Raw genomic sequence first — 25,027 nt, forward strand, 5'->3', positions numbered from 1 at the left:
ATCAAGACTGAGAACCACTGCTCTTAAGGGAAGGACAGACAGCAAAGAGTTGTACCCCAGTGTGGAAAGGGCAAGAGCAGGGGCCACAAGGAGGAGTGAGGTCTAACACCTATTTGAGTTGGGAAGACTTTCCAGGGGACCTGAGATCTAAAAACAAGGAGCAGCATGGGCAGAGCCAAGGTATTTGGAGAAGAGAAATGGAGAGAAGATTCTAGGAGACAAGGAAAACATGGGTATAGGCCTGAATTGAAGACAAGACAGCCAGTGGTTTGTGTCATTCACTTAAATGGTTTAAACTTTGCCTAAGGGCAACAGGGAGCAGAGGAGAAAAGTTATTTGGTTTACATTTTTACAAAGCTCCCTTTGCTATAGATTGTATTGGAGAGCATCCAGACAGGAATCCGGGTAAGAAATGGCAGTGACTTGAACTGAGGGTATATCAGTGTGACTTCAATTGGGCTCCCCCAGGAGCAGACCATGAGAGATAGTTCAGGAAAAATGTAAGAGCTGTCCCACCCAAAGAATGAAGAAGCTGGCATTGGTATAGGGCTGCTCCTGGTTTGGGGGGTTAGTTTCCCAGCATTTTGGACTTCCCTCCACCCCACCTCCAAGAATGTTCCTGGCCAAAGAAAGCTCTCTGGCAGAGTCCTAGGCACTTGCAATAAGAAGCCAGCCTGATATGTGAGTGATCACTCAGCCTGAACTGTGAGTGCCAAGAAGATACCTGTGGGGCTTCAATGGAGACTGTGACTAAGTCTTTACCCAGAAGTTTAGGGAATGAAAGATTGAGGCTGATTAATGACTCCTGGGAGAAGCGGTTGAGTGTGTCTTCACGGGTCATGAAAGATAAACATCTGGATAGACAGTTCTTCTTCCTTAGAAAAACTTCCTGCAATCAAGGACCTGTGAGTTCTGGCTACTATCTCTTGCGTTTCCATTTGAATTGGCTGCTTTCCACTGAGTCCACTGTGGGAGCCAAGTTCTTTGACCTTGTCTGCATCTCTCAGTGTGTCTAAAGTATGTTCACAGGAGCTTGTGCCTGGTGAGGTCATGGCAATCATACAGGTTCTCCAGTTCTCTTAGATAAAGGAGTCCCTTGGCACCTGTGTTAACTTGCTCTTGTGGAACAGGATGTGAGTGTTCTGTCCCAGGGCCCTGATCAACTCCTATGGGGCAGCAGGTACAACTGAGGTCCCTTCTTTCCTCTCATGCTGCCCTCTTCCTCCCTGTACCAGTAGTCCTTCAGACCAACGACCCCTACCTTCAGAGCCAGGAGACTTGTGAATTTCTGTGGCTTCCATATGGGTCTGCCATTGAGCACTGGAAATGTCTATACTTTGTTCATTTTCTGCCAGATCCACCAAGGAGAACTTGCCATGCATTTTCCCTTTGGCTCAAAGAAGAATCTGGAAGTAGGCATTGGAGTGGGAAGAATTAGAGATGAAAATGTCTGCCCAGAGGTTCTGCCAGCACTGCCTGTGTTGGTCATCTTGATGGCATCATTAGCATAGTTGATCAGGTGCTCCTGCCCCACCAATCCCTGCACCTGCTGCTTCCTGTTCTCCAGCATGTACTGATTGGCCTTGTTGAGCAAGTCAATTAGCTTCCCATTATACATCTCAAAGAATGTCATATAAACTTCCAGGCCCAGGCTGTGGTAGTAGGGCTGAGTCTTTAAGAGGAAGATATCCTGGGCATTCTGGGCTTTCCCAGAGAGGCCTCACACATAGTATGTGTCTTGTCACTTCTCATTTCGCCGTATGCAAAAAAGTTGCTTTTCTACAATGGAAAATTGTGTGTACCGGTGGGCTTGCTGTGAACCTATAGGTCACAGGTGGCAAACACAAGGCCCATGAGCCAAATCTGGCCTTCCACCTTTTTTTATCTGTCCTGGCACCTTGTTTCTACCCAGGGGCAGTGCCAAACTCTTGCTTAACTATTAAGTAGTTACATTTATAGAGTCCTAAAATCACATTCGGCCCTTTGAAGGCAACTGTGAGGCTGGTGTGGCCCCTGGTGAAAATGAATTTGACACTCCTGCTATAGATGACTTAACTTGCAGATGTTTCATCAAATGCAAAGTCAAAGCAGAATGCCTGGTTCTCCAGATACTTTGTTAAGTCTACTTTTAACTTGATCTCATGAACAAAGAGGACATACTTGCTAGGGATGAAAACCACATCAATTTCTTTCTCGGTCAATTTTTGTTTATTCAGTGGGCATTTCCTAACACAAATGCATATCCTATGCTCTTTCATAGGATCAGTCACAGTAAATGATGGGTAGGAGGAGGGAGAACTCCCTGATGCTAAGGTCAATTAGAAATAAAGCTTGAACCCCAGGTTGAGAATAGTACAAATGTAGGCATGTGCCAACCAACAACCCCCCTAGTGCCCTGGCTATTCAGAACCCCGCTTTATTTATGGTTCACCCCTAGCTGTGCCTCCTTCCCTCTCTTCTCCTTATAATAGACTTGCTGATACCATCTTGGTTCATTTTTCTCATTTGGGTCCCCTATCAACTTAGCTGCTGTGCTGGTTGTGATGCCACTCCTTCTGCCTACACCCAAGAGCTCTGAACAAGGCAGTTTCTTGATGATGATGTGGAACCAAAGCTGCCACCACACCCTGCTATCAATTTTATCTGAGCAACCTCTCTGAAATCTGCCTCTGCCTTTCCATGCTCTAGGTACCATGCAGGGCTGAATATCAGTGCACAGAACAAATAGAACCATTAGCCTGATATTGCAGAATCTGTTGCTAAGTATTTACTAGCCTGAGCACACAGGCCCCACCATACCACCTAGGTCCCTCTCCTGTAACCCCCATATTGTCACAGTCTAACAACTAAAGGGTTAATGCTGAGCACACAGGGGCACTGAGACCTTCCTGAAGCCCCCTCTGATTGGTTGATCTAATGACCTACTAATTATTGCTCTGATGCCAGTAGTAGTCAAATATCACCTTGACTCTAACAACTGCTTCTTATCTGTTCTTCATTTCACTCTGTCCCTCATGTACCACAATTCATCCTTCACACAGCTTCCTAAACTCTGATCCGAGCTCCTCAGTGGCCTCCTATTATTCTCCTGCATTAAGTCCAAACTCCTTTGTTGGTCTCAGGCTGCCTACTCCTTGGGATATGGTCCCAAACACCTTTTCAGCCTCATCTTCCCAAACTGCTGGTCTTCCCATATGTGACTGCTATATTATGCCTCCCTGCCCTCTCCTAAACTGCTTTCTCCATCTGATATTTGCAGAAGGCCTGAGATGCTGTGAATTGTAGAGAAGCTCAACCATGGTAGCACTTGAACCTGGCCCAAGGAGCTCCCAGAAAGAAGGTTCCTGGAGGTTGAAAAGGAGGCATGGGGTCCTGAAGCATGTCATGCTATGCTAGGATTCCAGGTTCTGGGATCAGCCTCCAGCATAACTCTTATTTAATGAGTGTTTTCCACATGTTGGCATACACTGACTCTTCCATGCTTGATCTTATTTAGCTCTCAGCTTCATCTGCAAAATGAGGCTGTACAGAAACTACTGCTCAGAGCGAGAGAGTCACACAGCCCCTGCATGAGCAGCACAGTTGAGATCCCAGCTCAGGCTCCCAAGCACTGTTCACCACCACATGACCTTGTCTCCTGTTTTGGTAAGACTGGTGGCTCCACACCAATCATTAGAAGATGGAAAGTTCTATTTGACAGTTGCCAGATTGGGAGGGTGGTTGGGAGACTGGGAGAAAAATGTGACAGGATTAAGAAGTACATATTGGCCATTATAAAAATAGTCATGGGGATGTAAAGTACAGCATAGGAAACATAATCAGTAATGTTGTGATAACTATGCATGGTGTTAGGTGAGTACTAAATTTATCAGGGTGCGCACTTCATAAGTTACATAAATGTCTAAATACTGGGTTGTACATCTGAAACTAATATAATGTTATATGTCAACTATAACAGAAAAATAAATTATTTTTAAACATAAATAAAAGAAGATGGAAGGCTCTAGGAGGACTGGAAGAAATGGTCTGGCTTCCCCACAAACCTGCAGGGGTAGCAGGTTGGTTCATCTCTGGAGCCACTATCCACTGGAAGAAGGCTGAAGCTATATGCAGGTAAATATAGTAATCCCTCTGCTTTATCTCCCAGCAATACAAGCAGCAGTAGCAGCAGGAATGCAAATCGATTGCCGGAAGCTGTTTAAGGGCCTGTGATTGAAGAGATGATCTGAGATAAGCTGCTCCGGTGAAATAAAGGCCAATAGATGCCTGCTTTCCTGTCAACATGAAGCTTTTCCAAGCGACAGCTCTGAGCTTGTCAGCACCACTCCACCCACCCACAGGAAGTAGGGAGCCCTCTTCACACTTTAGAAGGAGGGAGATTCTATTTAATGAACATGAGATGTTAGGGACTAAGCCTGAGGGTGTTGGAAAGTACAACAGCTGCGGCTGAATATGTCAAGTTTCCTGTTCTCTGTGGGCAAGATCTCCACTGTGAATAAGAATTTCATGGAAATCTCTGGATTAGATAGAAGGAGGGACTGGGGGATAATCAACCTACCCCAAGCTAAAGCATGTGAATGTGCTAGCTTTATGTGCAGTATTTTACACAGAACCAGTTTTTTTTCTTCTGAAATGCCCATCCATCCACCCATCCAACCATCCATTCATTTACTTATTCATTCATTCTTCAAATGCAAAATATATGACAGCTTGGGCTTTGGCATTTGGCAGGTGGGGTCAGTGGGTTTGGTCACTTATTAGGTATGACCTCAGGCAATTCACCTCACTTTTCTGAGCCTCTGGATACTAATACCTACCTCACAAGACTGAAGAGTATTGAGATAAAGCCCACTAGGGACTGAACCCAGTGCCTGCCACACACAAGTGAGCTATTACTACAGTGTTCTGGAGAGTGATAGAGGAGCTACAAGTGTTTCAAAACAAAATCACAGAACTCCTTAAGAAACTCACAGTCTAGGAAAAAAAATTACTATGCCGTAAAAGAGAGGGCATTAGTGTTACACTGCCCTCTCGTAGTGTTATAAGAAGCATAGAAGTGTCCCACTTCTTATAGTGTTATAAGAAGCACAGAAAAGCAAGCATAGCAAGAGATTTATTCCCATTGAAAGAAAGAGGAAGACTCAAGGGGTTTAGAAGTGACATTTGAACAGAACCTCAAAGGATGGGTAAGAAGAAAGGGTCTTCTTGGAAGGAAGTGATGATGCAAACAAAAGCATGTTCTTAGAAATTTGCTATGCAAAGTATGGCTCAGAGAGGGCCACCCCTTCCTCCCACCATGGGAATTTGTTGGAAATGTAGACTTTCAGGCCCATGGAAGACCCACTGGATCAGAATCTGCATTTGAACAACCAGAAGTTTCATGGGCAGAAAATAAAGTGTGAGGAGCTCAAACTGTATTTCTGATTTCTCTGTGAACTGCCATTCTAAGGAAAGTGAAAAGAAAGCAAATCTCCCTCCTTGTCTGGGCTGATGGGAGGGACATATAGATGACTCCACACTGGGCTCTTGCCTGGGGCATGTATTCCAGAGCCATGGGTCCCCAGTGTGTGGGGAGCAGAGCTCCAGAGACACCTGGACATTTGTGGTTCAGGGCAGAATGTTCTCTGAAGTTGCATACGAACCTGTTGGCTCAGGTGATGGATGAAGCCCTGTCAATTCAAACCCTCACTTTTATTCCACAAGCATTGATTGGGAATTTTTATGCGCCTTGCCAAGTTCTGCCCTAATGATACTGTTAGCCTCAGGCAAGTGACTTTTCCTCTTAGCCCTCAGTTTCTCCACTCCTCAAATTCAAGTCAGTGTGCCTGATACCTTAAGTCACCTCCACTGCAGACATTTTGGTGCCTGCTCCCTTCCTCTCCCAATGTTTCCTTCTTTCCTCTATGTACCACTCCCCCTTCTGCTTACTGATTTCCATCCTAACCACATGGAAAACCTCCATGCCTCTCTTAGACAAGATTCCCACAAGCAGGCTGGTGAATTAAGGATTTATATGAAGGTGACTTTTCTAGGAAACATAGGACTAGGAACAAAGTAGCTCCATCCTGTAGGGGAAGGTAGAGATGGTATGGATCATACTCCCACCACCAGTGTGAGGAGTAGGTGAGCCATGAATTCCATAGCTCTTCCAGCTTGGAGCTGGCCCAGACCAAGCCTAGCTCCACAGCCTGAGCCCAGCAGCTCCCTGAGGGCTGAGATGTGGAGCTGGTGCCACAAGAACTATAGGAAGCTGGGGTATGGGTGAGCTGACAGCATTCACCACACTCTCTAAATCACTGTGGGCCAGGCTGAACTGAGGTTCTTAAGCAATGATGATGATGATGATGTTGAACTAAACCCTCTCCTTTATGGAGCACTCACAATGGTCCAAGCACTGCCCTACATACTGAATGCACAGCTTGTCATTTAAACTGTGGGACAGTGCTCTGAAGGCTTCTCAACTTTCCTAATTTTTGCCCCACTGGCCAGCCCAGGAAACACCACTATTTTTTTGAAGCAAAATGGTTAACACATACTAAGATTGCAGAAGCTTACTAGGAAACAGAATGAAGAAAAGTCTTCAGGCAAGCCAGAACACTGGAGAAATCATCATTCCATTCCTCCTTCCCTACAGGCCTCCATTCACTGCCAGGGGGCTGATAATTACCTGGAAGACAGGATGACTTGACTTCCCACTTGGACTCAGAGTTTAGTGGGCCTGGAAAAGTCTGTGTAGTACAGTAGATACCCCAAATCACATAAACAGAATCTTATGGTGATTTAAGGCACTTTGCAAGGATATTTTGGACTAATGGTTTCCAGCTGACTTTAAAACTTAACCATGTGTTAAAATTTATACCTTAGGCCCTGGCTTTGGGTATAGCACTACACAGCAAAAGGTCACCGGTTTCATTCTAGGTCAGAGCACATGCCTGGGTTGCGGGCCAATCCTTGGTTAAGGCACATGAGAGAGACAACCAATTAATGTTTTACTCTCACACAGATGTTTCTCTCCCCCTCTCTAAAAATAAATAAAAGAAGATATTTAAAATCTATGTCCCCAGCACAGTCAGTATTTCATCACACAGATAAGAGAGCAAAGGCACAGCAAGGAGATATAACCTGCGTAGGGTTATACAATGAGTCAGAGAATGGTAGGTACCAAGGCTATCTATGTTCCCTACTGAAGGGCTACCTACCCTGTGCTTGCCACTCAGTGTTTTTTGGAAACTGAGGGGTCTGTCACTCATCACTCTGGATAGCACTGTGAGCAGCTCTCATCTCTGCCTCTCTTGGCTGCGTGGAGAGAAGATGCCTCTTTCCTGCCTTCGCCTAGCCTTGTGGGCTCCCTACTGGGAGCAGTAGCTTGACAAAACCTCTGAAAGATGCATAAGACTCTGCCAACCCAGTGGTTATTGCTTGCAAAGCCTTTCCCAAAGAAGTTACCTAAAAAGATTAGAGAGGACAGAATTCTCCCTTCTGCCTCAAGCTAGGAAGTCTTTTCAGCTGGTATGCAGCTAAGCTAAGGAAGAAGAGTCTTGAGCTGCCTGAAAATAAAGCAAGCCTTTATTTGACGAATTACTCAGAATACCACCTGCAAGGGCTTAGTTTATTCATTCATTCACCAACCATTTGCTGTGAATCAAATCTACCAAGTGCAGGCCCTGTTCTCAGCTCTGGGAATAGACTGAGAACATGGTACTGCTATGCTGTAGCTTCACCTTCTAGGAGAAAGTTTCTGCTCTCTCAGAAATCCCCATATGCTTCCCTGGGGGGTGGGGTAGGGATGGATCTTCTTCCCTGCTCTGGGAGAATAGTTCAGATGCCTCTTGACCCTGCAGCACTTTGAGGAAGCATGCAACGTTCATCAGGCCATGGGGAAGGAGCCTTTCTAATTTCCTTTATTTTTTCTTTAGTTTCTGCTCCCTACTCTTTCTACACCCCTTCTTCCTATCTGAATAGAATAAGGGAGGGCCTGGCTGATGTGGATCAGTGGATTGAGGGCTGGACTGCAAACCAGAGGATCATCACTTGATTCACAGTCAGGGCACATGACTGGATTGCAGGCCAGGCATGTGAGAGGCGACCACACACTAATGTTTCTCTCCCATTCTCTTTCTCCCTCCCTTCCCCTTTCTAAAAAGAAATAAATACAATCTGAAGAGGAAGAGGAAGAGGAAGAGGAAGAAGAAGAAGAAGAAGAAGAAGAAGAAGAGAGGAGAGGAACAGAATGTCAGTGAATGCAGAGAAGATGGAAGAAAGGGAAAAAAAGTTGAGGGTGAGATGGGACAGGCACAGGAAAGGCTCAGGATGACAGCACTGTGGACAGCGATGAGGGGTGGGCTGAACATGGAGTCTCAGAGGGCCAGCACCCTCTCCAGTCTGCCAAAGTTCTTCAGGCTCTGAAAGAACCAGGAAAGAAAGAGGACTGATAGAAAGCAGGAGACTGAGGAGGAACATAACCTAACCTTGCAGCAACATTTCCCAAAGTTACCAGTCTGCTTAGATTTTTAAAAAATGCAAAACAATAAACAGTCCTCTCCCCATTGTATAGTGCCCTAATACAGGGGTTAGCAAGCTCCAGCTGTGGGACAAATCTCACCTGCTGACTGATTTTATAAATCTAGTTTTACTGAAACATAGCCAAGCTCATCTGTGTATCATATATGGCAGCTTTTGTGCTGCAATAGCAGAGTTGATTTGTCATAACAGAGACTGTGTGGTCTATGAAGCCTAAGAAATTTTAAGCTGGCACCTTACAGAAAAGTTTGCCAACCCCTGGGTGTTATTTCTAGGTCATCAAAATTTTCCATCAGAGTTATAACATTGCTTCAGCACTCTTTATAAATTTACTCATTATATATTTATTAAAGCCTATTGTATTAGAATATTCTCTGTTAGTTGTGAGTGAAAAAAATTGGCTTTGGTGTGCTTAAGCTAAGAAAGTGGGAGAGGATTACTGTCTACTGTGACTGAAAAGTCCAGGGATTTGAACATGTCAAGCATAGCTGAGCCCAAGAAGCTGTGAGCCCAGAAGCATGGGCTGAGCCCATGACATCACATCATGATGGTTAGAGCAGTTTGCTTCTGACCAGCAGAGCATGGCAAATGTGATACGATGTCATTTCTATGATTTGGTTTCAAGAGAAAGTATCCTGTCTGGCTAGTGAACTGTCTTTCTTGCATTCTTCACTTGCACACCAATAATGTAAGCTCACATGTTTGGAGAGAATATTTCTTTCTTCACCTGTCAAGAAGCTGAGGGAAGCCATTGGCCAATACTCAGCAAGGAACTGAGATCCTCAATCAAATAGCTCTTCAAGGAACTTAATTCTGCCAACAACCACATGAGCTTAGAAGCATGTCCTTGCCTAGTCAAACCCTCAGTGGAGACCTACCTTTGACAGACATCTTGAGTGCAGCCTGGTAAAAGCCTCTGAGGCAAAGGACCCAGGTACACTGTGTCCAGATTCCTCACCCACTGAAACTCTGAGATAATAGCCATGTGTCATTTTAAGCCATCAAGTTTGCAGTAATCTGTTAGTTTACCTTGTAGGGACTGTAGTTTTTACCTTGGTGTATTGCCATCACAAACTGGATTGAGGTTCTCTACAAAAGAAGAGAAGACATATTGGTGGGAAAGTAGCAGTTGTCTCACAGAAGCCATTGAAGTATTCCCAGGAGGAGAAGGTGGCATCTGGAATGAAGGGTAACAGTTGGATTCCTAGTTCCTTATTTCTTTTAGAACTGACTTCCTTTCATTTAGTAACAATCACTTGTCAGCAGTTTGAAAGACTCTGTTAGCCCATCTCCTAAGCCGTGTTCCTGAAGAGAAGCTCAAATCTGAAACACAAGCATAGCAGGCAAACAGACTGGACACGAAAGCCCTTGGCTACTTCAAAATCACAGTTCCTTTCTTTCCACCCTGTTTACCTTGTTTCTTAAAGGATCTGGTGGCAAAGTGAAATTTATTTTCAGGAGAGTGTAGAATGTCTGTGATTTCAGATGCAGAAATAAAACTTACTCTTTAAGTGTCTGCAGAAATGAAAAGAAACCCAGGTCCCTTTGCAAACATTTTAAACATAAGCAAGTACAGATTTGGGAGCTAGTCATGAACTTTAAACTTAAAACTCGAGGTAGCCCAATGATTCTATCTTTACTTGAAGAGTTTGGAAAACACATAATTTTAATTACTGTGATTGAATTTATGACCACTGTAGTTATAGCAACAGACACTTCAGCTTCTGAGTGGCAGGTCCATGAGACTATCACACAAGTTAACTTCACAGTAAAGAATGCATGAACACCAAAGTTGTGTGTGTGTGTGTGTGTGTGCGTACGTGTGTGTGTACACACACAGAAAAGGGAGATGTCAGGCAGGAGGAGAAAAATGAAGACTGGAAAGGCTTTTTCAGAGAAGAATATGAATCTTTCTGTGAAGGAGCAGGAGCTTTGTTTCACAGGCTCACTGCTATGAGCTCAGGCATGTAGGAAGAAACTCATCAGAAAAATATGGATACAGCACTCTTGGGCTTGCCAAGCTGAGAATTAGGAAATAACAGAAAACACATGGATTGTGGAGGGAAGAGCTGCCTTCAGAGGAATCTTGGATCCAGGGAAGGCCAAAATGAAGGCATAGGCCACTTCTGGGTGCTTCCAACCCTGCAGCAGGTTTTCCTCATGATTTCCCTGATTCTGAGTCAGTTCCCACTATTGTGGTGAGCCTCTTCCTTGGGAGAAAAGGAAGTCAAGAATTCATATCTCTAAGCTGTCAGAAATCATGCTCCCTGCCATGTGAGTTTGGCCTCCAAACTGGCATGATATTGGAATTTCGGTGTTATTATCATGAACAGAACAGTCTTTAGACTAAAGCAACAGGGTCTTGCCCCAGCCCTGCTTTAAAGGGCCCCTCTAGCCTTCTTCTGCCTCTTCATAGTCCATGGGACCAATGGGATGTGTCCTTCTGGGCCCTATGCTCTCTCTTTTCAGACTTCACTCTGGGTACCTGAGGTTCCATAATTCCCTGCCCAAGTGGCCATGATTCTGTTTCCAGGAATGTGAGTGCTTCCCTTATTTCTCAGGAGACCAAATTGTCCCATCAGCGTGCACACCCTATGCCTGAAAGTTGACGATGGGGCAGCTGTTTGCAGGGAGGTAGGAACCCAGCATGGACATTCAGGTTGGAGTGTTCATGAGCAAGCATAAAAGTGAGTGAGGGTCTTCATGATGCAGAGTAGGGCAGGGTGGAATGGAAAATAAGTGGACAAGGGCCAGTGTCTGGCTTTTCCCCAAGTCCACATTTTGGCATGGAATACCAAGGATCCTAAGAAATCTAAATTTGGTCCTGGTACTGCAGGGCATTGGGAAGGTATATTTGTCAAGGTTGGAGAACAGAATGTATTTTGCACACCATTTTACTGGTAAAATATATCATTTAAAAATACTTAGACACAGTGTATGTGAGCCTCCTCCATGCTCTTACTCCAGGCTCTACAAGGTCCAGGTATTCTATACATGAAGGTTGTGGCCATGCTCTGCTCAGCTCCCATTATTCTGGTAGGAAAAGGAAGGGAAGCTGAAGGTTTCCAAATCTTTCCCATTATGAGGTCAAACACTAAAAAATATTTCTGTAAAATATAAAAAACAAAAAACCCAACTGAGCCCTTTGCTGAAATGTAATAGGGCAAGTTCTTCACAGCCATACCCTACTACACAAAATACATAATAGCCGTACAGAATATCCTCTTGCTTCTGATATACATCCTCTCATCCACTGTCTTCAATCAGGGGCCTAGACTCTTGCAAAGGAGCCCTCCCACCTATCCCCTGACCCTTGTGCCTGAGCTGGCCCATGCAGTTGAAGCAGAAAAGTAGTCTCTTGTCTTAGCTTCAGGCCCTAACAAGAAGAATCCATAGCAATTTGGCTCCTGTCCAGCCTCACACCATCCTGGTGAAAGCCAGTCTTATTTGCTATCCACCAGAAGAAGCCAGGGTGCTGGAGCCCTCAGACAGAAAGAAGTCCAAATCCACTTCCCAAATAATCCCTGCCTGGCCTGATTCGTAGCTTCCAGGATCTACTCCAGCCTCAGGTGTCCCAGCCAAGCTGTATCCCCAAGCTGAGGGGTAACTAAACTCTGTGCATGTGTTTAGCTGTTAGTGGGCATAGCCATGATCCCACCAACCTTGAGTCCCATCCCAGTCCAGTAAATTGATGGTCCAGTAAATTGGCCTCTGAAAGTCTACTTGTTGGTGGGTTGGGAGAGTCTCTGGGAAAGGATCTACCCTAAAAGACAATGGAACTAGAAGCCTTGAGTTTGGTTCTGTGATAAAGCTTTGATTGTCAATAAAAGTGCATAAGCCATGAGTTCTGTTCTTAAGTTTTATATTCCATGCTGGTGTCCTACGGACTTATGTGGGTAGTAGAGTCAAAGGGAGAAGGGGTCATTTCTAAGCCTTCTTTCTCATACCCACTACCTCAGGAAGATACAAAATAATAACACTTATTATCATTACTTACATTGGCACTGAGCTAAGAATTTAGTTCCATTTTCTCATTTAATGTTTACTACAACCTTAGAAAGAGTACTTTTTTTATCAACCACATTTTATATAGAAGAAAACCAAGGTATAAAGAATGTTGTGTCACCTCAATGGCAAAAAGTTCGAACCAGGGTTTAAACTTGATCAGTCTGACAATGGTTCTGGCTCTTAACCACTGAGTTGGTTCTAAAATGTGATCAAACCACTTTGCAGTAAAGTGGGGTTATAATGCACTAAAAATATCAGGACATGATTGAATTCCTATCTTTCTTTACTTCCAAAATGCAAACTATATCAAACTTAGGTACCAAGAAATAGTGGGGGTAATTAAAGGGAGCTGAGCTTACCAGTTGTTCTGATTTGAAGTTGAACCAGTTTTAGTGGGTTGAAGAGTTTTTCCACCCCCCAAAATTTGTTTCCACCTAAAACCTCAAAATGTGATTATATTTGGAAATAGAGTCTTTGTCGATATAATTAGTTAACATGAGGTCATGCTGGATTAAGGTAGGAGAGAAAGAAAAGCAGAGAAGCAAAGAAGAAAAACTCAAAGGTGCAGAGAGGAGAGAAGCCCACATGAAGACAGAAGCAGAGATTACAGTGATGTGTCTACAAGCCAAGAAATGTCAAGAATTGCCTACCACCCCAGGAACTAGGAGGACACAAGGAGCAAGAAAAGATTTTTCCCTAGGGCTCTTAGAGGGAGTGTGGTCTTACTGACACCTTGATTTCAGAATTTGACATCTAGACCCAGGAGTAAAAAAAAATCTGTTTTTTAATCCATTACTTAGTGAAAATTTTTAATTTTTTTAAAAAAGATTTTATTTAGAGAGGGACGATGGGAAGGAGTGAATTGAAGTCACACTGACCTCCTCCCAGGGCCAGTCTGGAATTACAACTCAATTGTGGAGAAACCACCCAGAACAAACAACTGAGCAATAACCAGAGAGAAGCCATATAGCCTCAAACAGACAGAAGAACTAGTTTCAGCACAACCTTTCTGGTAAGAAGTGTAGTAGAGACTCAAGAGAGAACTAGCAGGACACCCACAGGCAGCAGTGCTGGAGGGATAATTAAGCAGCTGGTTGGATCCCCTTGAGAAGAATGGGGTCTACACCCTAAGCTAGGATTCTCAGCCTAGATCACCAGAGCCCAAAAATTATACAGATAACCACCAGCAAAATGTAGCAGGGTGGCAGAGACAAATGGCTGGAGACACAAGAGCCATTTAAAAGGCCAACACACAGATTTTCAATTGCAGCCACTTACCTTGGGTTTGGGCAAAGGCAGAAGTAGAGTGGGCTGGTGGTGTCTGAGGAGAGACTAAGGACTGAAGCTTGGGGGAGAGAACTGAGAGAGTTGATTCTGGGATCCTGGTGCTAGTCATCCCCCAGCCAACATGCTCAGGCATACCGCTCCCCTCCAAGTGGCAGTAGCATGACGGGAAACAATAGCCCCAACCCCAAGAGGGTATCTGCACTGGCCCTATGGTGCTTAAGCCTGAATGCTGAGTGCAGAGTGACCAGATTAACAATGGTAAGAGATAGCCAGAGACAGTACATCCCTGGCAAAGGCGGTGTGGGCAGAGTGGACTAGAAAGACTTGAGACTGGAGACAGAGGCCTTGAGGAGAGAACTGAGAAAGTAGTTGCTGGGATCTGGTGCTGAGCCAATGCCCATATGCAGCAACCATCCTGCTCAGGCAGAGCATTCCCCTCCCAGCAGTAGCAGCCTGGGGGAAAACAATAGCCCCTATCACAGCAGGGATTTGGGCCCACCAATGGTGCTTAAACATGAATACTGAGTGCAGAGTGACCAGATTAACAATTGAAGGAGACAGCCAGAGACAGCAGATCACTGGAAGTATCAAAGAAGCTGCCTAAGGTCAGATGGGGTCAACATCTGATATCACCAGAGGGAGAATCAGAAAGAAAAAATAGTGGTAAATACAAGAGGCTATTGAGATAAAAGCCACTGTGGTCTTCTTTATGATTTTCAATATTTTCTTTTCTGCATAGCTTTATAGCACGCATTCCTTGTCCAGCGAGTTTGTATATAAGTCACTAGATTTTATACTATAGTGTATTTCAGTTCACACATTTTGCCCATCCTTTCTCTTAGACCACTTTACCTTACTTTTTCCTTGCAATATTTTCATTGCAAATTTGGTTTTCTCTCTACCTACAACTTATTTCCATTCCACACTCTTACTATTTCTCCCCTGTCCAGAAACTCAAAACGAATTCCCTTGTCAAGGGTCATTCCACATCCATTTGCCCAGCTCTTAAAATACCTGTGTTCTCTCTACAGCTTTAACAAACTTTGCTAGTTGGTTGTGGGTAGTTGTTGCTGCAAGGTTTTTTCATGATTATCTCTAGAGCTTCACTAATTCTGTATTTCAAATATCCAATGTTACTGGGCCCCTCTCCTACTCTTTTTTTTTTCCAACTCAAATTTTAATTCTGCCATTTTAGCCTGTTTTTTTCCCTTGTTCTTTTTTGTCTTTCTTCTATTTCTCTTTCATCCTGCCATTTTATTTTTCTTTATTTCCTTTTTTCTTCTTTCTTTTACATCCCAGATTTAAATTCTTAGTCTGGTTTTTTGTCCCTCACTCATAGTATTTCCTCTCCCTCTATAATTATAAAATCACTTCCCATTCCTCTAAACATCGCTTACAATTTTCTTTGTTTCTTTTTAAGTGTTTTTATTATTATGCTATTACAGTTTTCATAATTTCCCCTTTTATCCCCCCTCCATCCACCCTGTCCCCCAACCCTCCAGCATTCCCCCTGCCACTTAGTTCACATCCATGGGTTGTACATATACGTTCTTTGAGTCCTCTGTTTCTATGCCATTTTTATCTTTCCCCATCTATTTTATGCTTACTAACTATGCTTCTTCTTCCCTGTACCTTTCCTGCACTATTCCTCCCTTCCCCCTTCCCACTGAGCTCCTTCTGTGTGATGTCCATTTTTCTGATTCTGTTCCTGTTCTGGATGTTTGCTTAGTTTTTGTTTTCATTGTTTTTCTTTTCTTTTAGGTTCATTTGTTGCTAATTATGAGTGTTCATATTGAACACTCACAATAATTGATATTGTTCATATTTTAAATTATTTTTTTAGATAAGTCCCTTTAATGGTTTATATAGTAAGGGCTTGGCAATGATGAACTCCTTTAACTTGACTTTATATGCAAAGCACTTTATCTGCCCTCCCATCCTGAATTAAAGTTTTGCTGGATAGAGTAATCTTGGATGTTGTTCCTTGCCTTTCATGACTTGGATACTTCTTTCTAGCCCCTTCTTGCCTGCAAGGCTTTTTTTTGAGAAATAAGCTGATAGCCTTATGAAAACTCCTTTGTAGGTAACTGTCTCCTTATCTCTTGCTGCTTTTAGAATTTTCTCTTTGTCTTTAAACTTAGGTACTTTATTGATGATGTACTTTGGTGTGTTCCTCTTTGGGTCCAACTTCTTTGGGACTCTCTGGGCTTGCTGACCTTCCTGGAAGTCTATTTCCTTCACCAGATTAGGGGAGTTATTCTTTATTATTTGTTCAGGTAAGTTTTAAATTTCTTGGTGTTGTTGTTTTCCTTCTGGCACCCCTATAGGATTTTCTTTGTTTCCTTTTTTTTCCCTCTTATTCCCATACCACCTATATTAACTCTAGCTTGTTTGTTACTGATAGTACTCTGGTGCATATTTCTTTCCAATTTGGCTCCTATATTTTTATTAATTATTTAACATTTTTCTTTTCTTTTTCTTGCTTTCTTTCTCCCTTTATTTTATATGATTTTAATTTGTTTAAGCCTAATATTATATGCTTCCCTTCTCATACTCCATTCCACACTCTTTATTCCCTTTCTTTACCTTCTCTTCTTCTATTGCTCCAACTCCCAACTCTTATTAGTGCCCCTCTCTCCACCCTCTCAAAATCATTTCTCTTTCAGTAGGTCATCTCATTTCCACTCTCATTTTTCATAATAGTCTTAATGTCATTACACCCTTATTAATACTGGTTCATTTGCTATTGAGAGTTGGATTGTGGGGGGGAGTTATATTTGCTGGTGTGGGTTTATTTCTTGGGCTCTGTGGTTTTGTTCAGGCAGCACCTTCACAACAGCACAGAAAATAGGGTAGGCAAAGTGAGTGTCAGTCAACCAGGGGCAGAGAAGGACCCATGAAGGAATGACCCCACAACAATCAAAACGCAATTACAACCAGAAAACCAGCATAAAGGGCATAGAGGACATTCCAAGAACATCAAGTTCAGATGATCAAGGAGACTGCGCCACTGAGTCTCACAGGTCTCCTACCATAGAAGATCACAACACAAATGCAGGGAGTCAAAACAGACCAATTTAAGAAACAGAAGCAAAAAAGAATAATCCCATAAACAAAAAGAAACAACCCCCAATCAAAATGAAAGGAGGAATCCTCAGAAAGAATGCTAAATGAAATAGAGGCAAGTCAACTATCAGATATTGAGTTCAAAACAATGTTTCTAAGAAAGCTCAATGAACTCAGTGCAAACTACCAAAAACTACAGGGAAATTATGAGGAACTTACTACAAACTATATCAGCATAAAAAAGGACATAGAAACAATCAACAAGGGCCGAGAAGAAATGAAGAATATTTTTTCTGAATTAAAGAACACAGTAGAGGAATCAAAAGCAAGCTCAATGAAGAACAGGATCAAATCAGGAGACAGGAGAACAAAGTAGAAACAAACTCTCAGAAAGATCAAGAAAAAGACTAAAAGAGAACAAAGAGGGATTGAGGGAAATGCAGGACAATATGAAATGAAATAATATCCACATAAGCGATATCAGCAGAAGAATAGGAATAGCAAGGAATAGAAACCCTGTTATAAAAAGTAATTATGGAAAACTTCTCTAATTTGATGAGAGAAAAAGCCACAAAAGTCCAGGAGGCACAAAGGGTGCCAATCAAAAGGAACACAAAAAAGCCCACTCCAAGACACATCATAAATAAAATGGCAAAATTCCAAGACAAAGAGAGAACCTTAAAGGCAGCAAGAGAGAAACAGGAGGTAACATACAAGAGAGCCCTGATAACACTAGCAACTGACTTCTCAACAGAGACATTACAAGCCAGAAGTAAAAGGAAAGAAATATTCCAAGTAATGAAAAACAAAGGCCTGCAACCTAGACTACTCTATCCAGCAAGGCTCTCAATTAAAATGAAAGGCCAAATAAGGAGTTTCTCAGACAAAAGAAGGCTAAAAGGATACACCTCCACCAAACCAAAACTGAAAAATATGATAAAGGAACTGCTTTAAAAAGAGGAAGAAAAACAGTGTAAGAGAAAGGAATAAAGGTACAAAGAGAGTAAAATGGCAATGAATAAGTATCTATCAATAAGAACGTTAAACGTAAATGGATTAAATGCTCCAATCAGAAGACATACAGTAGCTGAATGGATAAGAAAACATGACCCACATGTATGCTGCCTAAAAGAGGCTCACCTCAGAACCAAAGACCTACAGATACTAAAAGTGAATGGCTGGAAAAAAATATTCCAAGCACATAAAAAGAGACTCAGGAAGACACTTTATAATACTCACGGGAAGAATCCATGAAGAAGACATAAATGTTATAAACATATATACATCCAACATAGGAGCACCCAAATATATAAGGAAAATCTTGGAGAACTAAAGGAAAGATATTGACAGCAACACACTTATTCTATGGGATTTTAACACCCCACTGTCAAAAATAGATAGATCTGAAAAAAAAAACAAGAATATGGTGGCATTGAACAATGCCCTGGATCACAGGGACTTAAGTGATATATATAGAACTTTTCATTTCAAAGAAGCAAAATACACATTTTTTTTTCAGATGCACATGGAACAGTTTCAAAGATAGACCACATGACAGGTCACAAAACGAACCTCAACAAATTTCAGAAAACTGAAATTATATCAAGCAACTTCTCAGACCACAGGCTGTGAAGCTAGAAGACAACCTCAAGAAAAAAACTCAAAAACACTCCAACCCATGAAGACTCAATAGCACACTACTAAACAACAAATGAGTTAAGATTGAGATCACAAAGGAAATTCAAAAGTTTCTAAAAACAAATGAAAATGAACTCACAACAGTCTAAAACTAGTGGGACACAGCAAAGGCAGTACTGTGAGCAAAGTTCATAGCAATACAGGGTTACTAAAAAAGATAGAAACATTTAAAATAAACAACCTAACCCTACATGTATAAGTACTGGAAGAACAACAACAAACAAAGCCCAGTGCAAGTAGAAGGAAGGAAATACCCAAGATCAGAGTGGAGTTAAATGACATAGAAACTAAAAGAACAATTCTAAGGACCAATAAATCCAGGAGCTGGTTTGTCGAAAAGATAAACAAAATTGACAAGCCTTTGGGCAGGCTCATCAAGAAAAAAAACAGAGGACCCAGATAAACATAATAAAAAATGAAAGAGGAGATATTACAACTGATACCACAAAAATACACAGATATGTAACAAATTACTATGAACAATTATATGCCAAGAAATGTGAAAACCTAAGTGAAATTAACTAATTTCTAGAAAAATATAATTTTCCAAAACTGGATAAAGAAGTAGAAAGCCTTAACAGACCAATAACGGCTGATGAAATGCATGCAGTAATGAAAAAACTCCTATCACACAAAAGCCCTGGACTGGACTGTTTCATAGAAGTTTACAAAATATTTGGGGAGAGCTAACCCCTATACTTCTCAGATTATTTTTAAAAACAGGAAGATGGAGCCTCCCAAACTTTTTTCATCAGGCTAGCATCATCTTAATCCCCAAACCAGACCAAGAAAGAAAACTATAGGCCAATATCACTGATGAACACAGATGCTAAAATCCTCAACAAAGTACTGGCAAACTACATCCAGCAATATGTCAAAAATATCATACACCATGATCAAGTGAGATTTGTGCCAGGCTTGCAAGGATGATGCAGCATTCCTAAAATAATATACGTAATACGTCATATAAAAAAGAGAGGACAAAATAAAATGATCATATCAATAAATGTGAAAAAAGAACTTCATAAGGTATATACCCATGTCTGATAATAATGCTCCATGAAGTGGGAGTAGAAGAGCATACCTCAACATAATAAAAACCATATATGAGAGTCCTACAATCAACATCATACTCAATGGGCAAAATTAAAAGTTTTCCCACTAAGATCAGGAACAAGACAAGGACGTCTGCTTTTGCCACTTCTATTCAACATAGTATTGGACATGCCATAGTGTATCCTAGCCACAGCAATCAGACAAGAAAAAGAAATAAAAGGCATTCAAATTGGAAAGGAGGGACAAAAACTGTCATTGTTTGTAGATGCCATGATAGTGTACATTAAAAATTCTGTAGACTCCACCAAAAAACTACTGGACCTAATTTGTGAATTTGGCAAAACAGCAGGATACAAAGTGAGTATTTAGAAATCAAAGGCATTTTTGTACATCAACAATGAAATATCAGAAACAGAAACCAGGAAAAAAATTATTTGCTATAGCAACAAGAAAAATAAAATACCTAGGAATAAACCTAACCAAGGAAGTAAAAGATCTGTACTCAGAAAACTACACAACACTGAAGAAAGAAACTGAGGAAGGCACAAACAAATGGAAGCATGTACATTAACTGATTGGAAGAATTAACATCATCAAAATGTCCATACCACCCAAAGCAATTTGTAGATTCAACACAATACCTATTGAAGTACCAATGGCATATATCACAGATAAAGAACAACACTTTAAAAATTTACATGAAACCATGAACAGCCTGGAATAGCTGCAACAATTTTGAGAAAGAAGAACAAAGTAGAAGGAATCACAATACCTGATATCAAATTGAATTAGAAGGCCTCTATAATATTGGCATAGAAACAGGCACTAGACCAATGGAAGAGAAGAGAGATCCCAGAAATAAGCCCAAATTTCTATGGTCAATTAATATTCGAAAAAGGGGGCAGAAGCATAAAGTGGAGTAAAAATAGCCTCTTCAACAAATGGTGTTGGGGCATCTGGACAACTACATGCAAAAACATTGAAACTCAAGCACCAACTTACACCATACACAAAAATAAATTCAAGATAGAAAAAAAACTTAATATGAGTCATGATACTATAAAAGTCCTAGAGGAAAACATCGGCAGGAAAATCTCACATTCTGCACAGCAATATTTTCACTGATATGTCTCCTAAAGCAAGGGACATAAAGGAAAGAATAAATAAATGGGACCTCATCAAATTAAAAAGCTTCTGTATGGCTAAAGAAAACAGCATTAAAATGAAAAGAGGAACAACTATATGAGAAAACATATTTGCCAATGATACCTCAGACAAGGGTTTGATCTCCAAATTATAGAAAGAACTCATATGACTACACTCTAAGAAGACAAGCAACCCAATTAAATAACGGGTAAAAGACTTGAACAGACACTTCTCCAAGGAGGACATACAGACAGCCCAGAGGCATATGAAAAGATACTCAGCATCACTAGCCATCAGAAAGGTACAAATTCAAGCTACAATGAGATACCACTTCACACTGTTGGGAATGGCCATTATAAACAAATCAACAAACAAGTGTTGGAGAGATTTTGGAGAAAAGGGAACCCTAGTGCACTCTTGGTGAGAATGCAGACTGGAGCAGCCACTGTGGAAAACAGTATGGCAGTTCCTCAAAAAACTAAAAATGAAACGGCCCTTTGACCTGGCAATTCCACTGCTGGGATTATATCCTAAGAACCCTGAACACCAATCCAAAAGATCCTATGCACCCCAATGTTCATAGCAACACAATTTACAATAGCCAAGTGCTGGAAATAGCTTAAGTGCTCATCAGTAAATGGATAAAAAAAAAAAACACTGTGGTACACACAGTAGAATACTATAGAGCAGAAAGAAAGAAGGAACTCCTACCCTCTGCAACAGCATGGATGGAATTGGAGAGCATTATGTTAAATGAAATAAGCCAGGCAGTGAGGAACAAATACTATATGATCTCAGCTTTTCTGGAACCTAATCAACAAAAGAAAAAAGGGAAGAAAATATAACCAGAGACATTGAAATTAAGAATAATCTGACAGTAACCAGAGGGGTGGGTAGGAAGCGATAATGGGGGGAAAGGATTTCAGGAACAGCTATAAGGGACACATGAACAATATCAGGGGGTGGGGAGTGAAGCAAGGGAGGAAGTGTGTTTGGCCAGTTAAGTTGGGAGAGTTGGGGAGTCACGGCAGACAACTGTAATTGAACAACAATAAAATAATTTAAAAATAAAAGTTAGATTTAAAAAATAGAAAGAAATAAAAGGCATACGAATTATAAAAGAGGAAGTAAAGCTGTCATTGTTTGCAGATGACATAATAGTGCATATAGAAAACCCTATAGACTCCACCAAAAAACTACTCAACCTAAGAAATGAAATTGGCAAAACAGCAGGCTATGAAGTCAATATTCAGAAATTAGAAGCATTTTTGTACACCAACAACAAAATATCAAAAATAGAAATCAGGTAAAAAATTCATTTGATATAGCTACAAGAAAAATGAAGTAGCTAGGAATAAACATAACCAAGCTGGTAAAAGACCTGATTCAGAAAACTACACAACACTGAAGAAAGAAATTGAGGAAGACAACCAGAAATGGAGCATATACCATGTTCATGGATTGGAAGAATTAACATCAAAATGTTCATACTTCTCAAAACAATCTTATAGATTCAACACAATTCCTATTACAACACCAAGGACTCACAGATATAGAACAAACATTTCAAAAAATTATATGGAACCATAAATGACCCTTAATAGCAACAGCAATTTGGAGAAAGAAGAACAAAGTAAAAGGAATCACCATATGTGAAATCAAATTATATTACAAGGCCATGGTCATCAAAACATTTTGGTACCGGCATAACAATAGACACAAAGATAAATGGAACAGAATGGAGAGCCCAGCAATAAATCTAAGTCTCTATGGTCAATTAATATTCAACAAAGTGGGCAGAAGCATGAAATGGAATAAAAATGGCCTCTTCAACAAATGTTGTTGGGAGATCTGGACAGCTACATGCAAAAAAAAAGAAACTTGATCACCAAATTTCACCATACACAAAAAAATAAACTCAGGAAGAATAAAACACTTAATTATAAGTCACAATACCATAAAAGTCCTAGAGGAAAACATCGGCAGGAAAATCTCAGATATTCCATGTGGCAATATTTTCACTGATATGTCCTGTAGAGCTAGGGACATAAAGGCGAGAATAAACAAATGGGACCTGGTCAAAATAAAAAAAAAATCTGCATGGCTAAAGAAAACATTAGCAAAATGAAAAGGAAACCAACCATATGGGAAAATATATTTGCCAATGATACCTTGGACAAGGGACAAGGGTTTGATCTTCAAAATATAGAAAGAGTCTATATTTAAAGGGTCTACTCACACAACTCTACTCCAGGAAGACAAACAATCTTATTGTAAAATATGCAAAGGAGTTGAACAAACACTTCTCCTCCAAGGAGGACATACAGAGGGCCCAGAGACATATGACAGGATGTTCAACATCACTAGCCATTAGAGATGCAAAGTAAAATCATAATGAGATACCACTTCACACTATTGAGAATGGCCATCATAAACAAATCAACAAACAACAAGTGCTGGCGAGGTTGTTTAGGAAAGGGAACTCTAGTGCACTGTTGATGGGAATGTAGACTTCTGTATAGCCACTGTGGAAAACAGTATAGCATTTCCTCAGAAAACTAAAAATGGAACTGCCTTTTGACCCAGCAATTCCACTGCTGGGATTATATTCTAAGAATACCGAAGCACTAATTCAAAAAAACTTATGTACCCCAATGTTCCTAGCAGCACAATTTACAATAGCCAAGTTCTGGAAGAAGCCCAGGTGCCCATCAGTAAATGAGTAGATAAAAAAACTGTGATACATTTACACAATGGAATACTACGCAGCAGAAAGAAAGAAGGAAATCCTACCGTTTGCAACAGCATGGATGGGACTGGTGAGCATTATGCTAAGTGAAGTAATCCAGGCGGTGAAAGAAAAATACTATGTGATCTCACCTAGAAGTCGAACCTAACGAACACAACAAGCAAGCAAGTAAAATATACACAGAGACATTTAAATTAAGAACAAACTGACATTAACCAGGGGGGGTGGGAGAGGGAAATAATGGTGGAAAGAATGGAAAGGATAATCAATGTACATATATAAAAGTCCATGGACAAAGCCAAAGGGCAAGTAGAACTGAGGGTGGGAGGTGGGGGTTGGTGAGGCAGGGGAAAATGTTGGTGGAAAAATGGAGACAATGGTCAACATTAATTAAAAATGAGGAAAAAGAAATAAAGATTTTATTTATTTATATTTAGACAAAAGGAAAGGGAGGGAGAAAGAGAAGGAATGAAACATCAATGTGTGTAGGCTGTCATATGCCCCCAACTGGGGACCTGGCCCTCAACCCAGGCATATGCCCTGATTGAGAGTCAAACAAACAACCCTAAGGTTTGCAGGCCCATGCTCAATGCACTAAACCACACCAGCCAATACCAGTTACTGACAATTTTTTTTATGGCAGCCTTAGGAAACACCAGTTTAGAAAAAAAGAAGGTGCTTCATATGCTCTCACTGAGCTGCTAGAATTGTCCTTGTTGCATTTCAGTCATCCAAGCCCCAGCTACCAAAAATTGTCATTGCTTCATCTTGACCATTATTTCTTGTGTACATATCTCTCTTAGATTGGTGAATAGCCATCAGCTTTTGTCTTCTCAGTATCCATTTTCCATTCCATTCATACTTAGATTTTTGGGGCGAGAATTTCCTGTTTGTAAGGAAATTTTTGGTAACCACCTCCCACATCAGAATGTAAAGGAATAGCCATGATCCACCTGCCCTCAGCAGACCAGAGAACAGGCCAACCACATATACTCAGTGCATTAAATTTTCTTTCTGCCCTGGCTGGTGTGGCTCAGTGGATTGAGCACTGGCCTGCAAAGCAAAGGGTTGCAGGTTCAATTTCCACTCAGAGTACATACCTAGGTTCTGGGCCAAGTCCCCAGTAGGGGATGTGCAAGGGGCAACCATATATTGATGCTTCTACTTTTCTTTCCCCCTCCCTTCCCCTCTGTATAAAAATAAATAAATAAAGTCTTTAAATTTTTTTTTCTTCTTAAACCAATGCATAAGAAAAGACCAAAAGTGAGAGCACATGATGTACACTAGCATGCTAACATGAGTCCTGCTAGGAGACACTGCTCTCACTCAAGCTGCCAGCCTCAAAAATTGCCCTGGTTCCTGCCCATATCCAAGTGCTTTTTCTTTTTGGCTCAGAAGACATTTCCAATTCTAACAACTTCCAGGTTTTCTCTCGGAGAATAACCTTTCATAATTCTGTGACCATCTCCTAGATATTAGCTAGTGTTGATTTCTGTT

At 41.2% G+C, this 25,027-nt stretch overlaps 1 pseudogene; it reads right to left on the bottom strand.

Moving 5' to 3' along the window:
• Nucleotides 1-738: 738 nt before the first annotated feature.
• The window catches only part of LOC118983643 (kinesin-like protein KIF2C), a 92,427-nt pseudogene continuing 68,138 nt past the window's right edge, over nt 739-25,027 (bottom strand).

Source organism: Sturnira hondurensis, unplaced genomic scaffold (assembly GCF_014824575.4).
Source record: "Sturnira hondurensis isolate 20B ecotype Veracruz unplaced genomic scaffold, ASM1482457v3 Scaffold0002840, whole genome shotgun sequence".
Classification (NCBI taxonomy): domain Eukaryota; kingdom Metazoa; phylum Chordata; class Mammalia; order Chiroptera; family Phyllostomidae; genus Sturnira; species Sturnira hondurensis.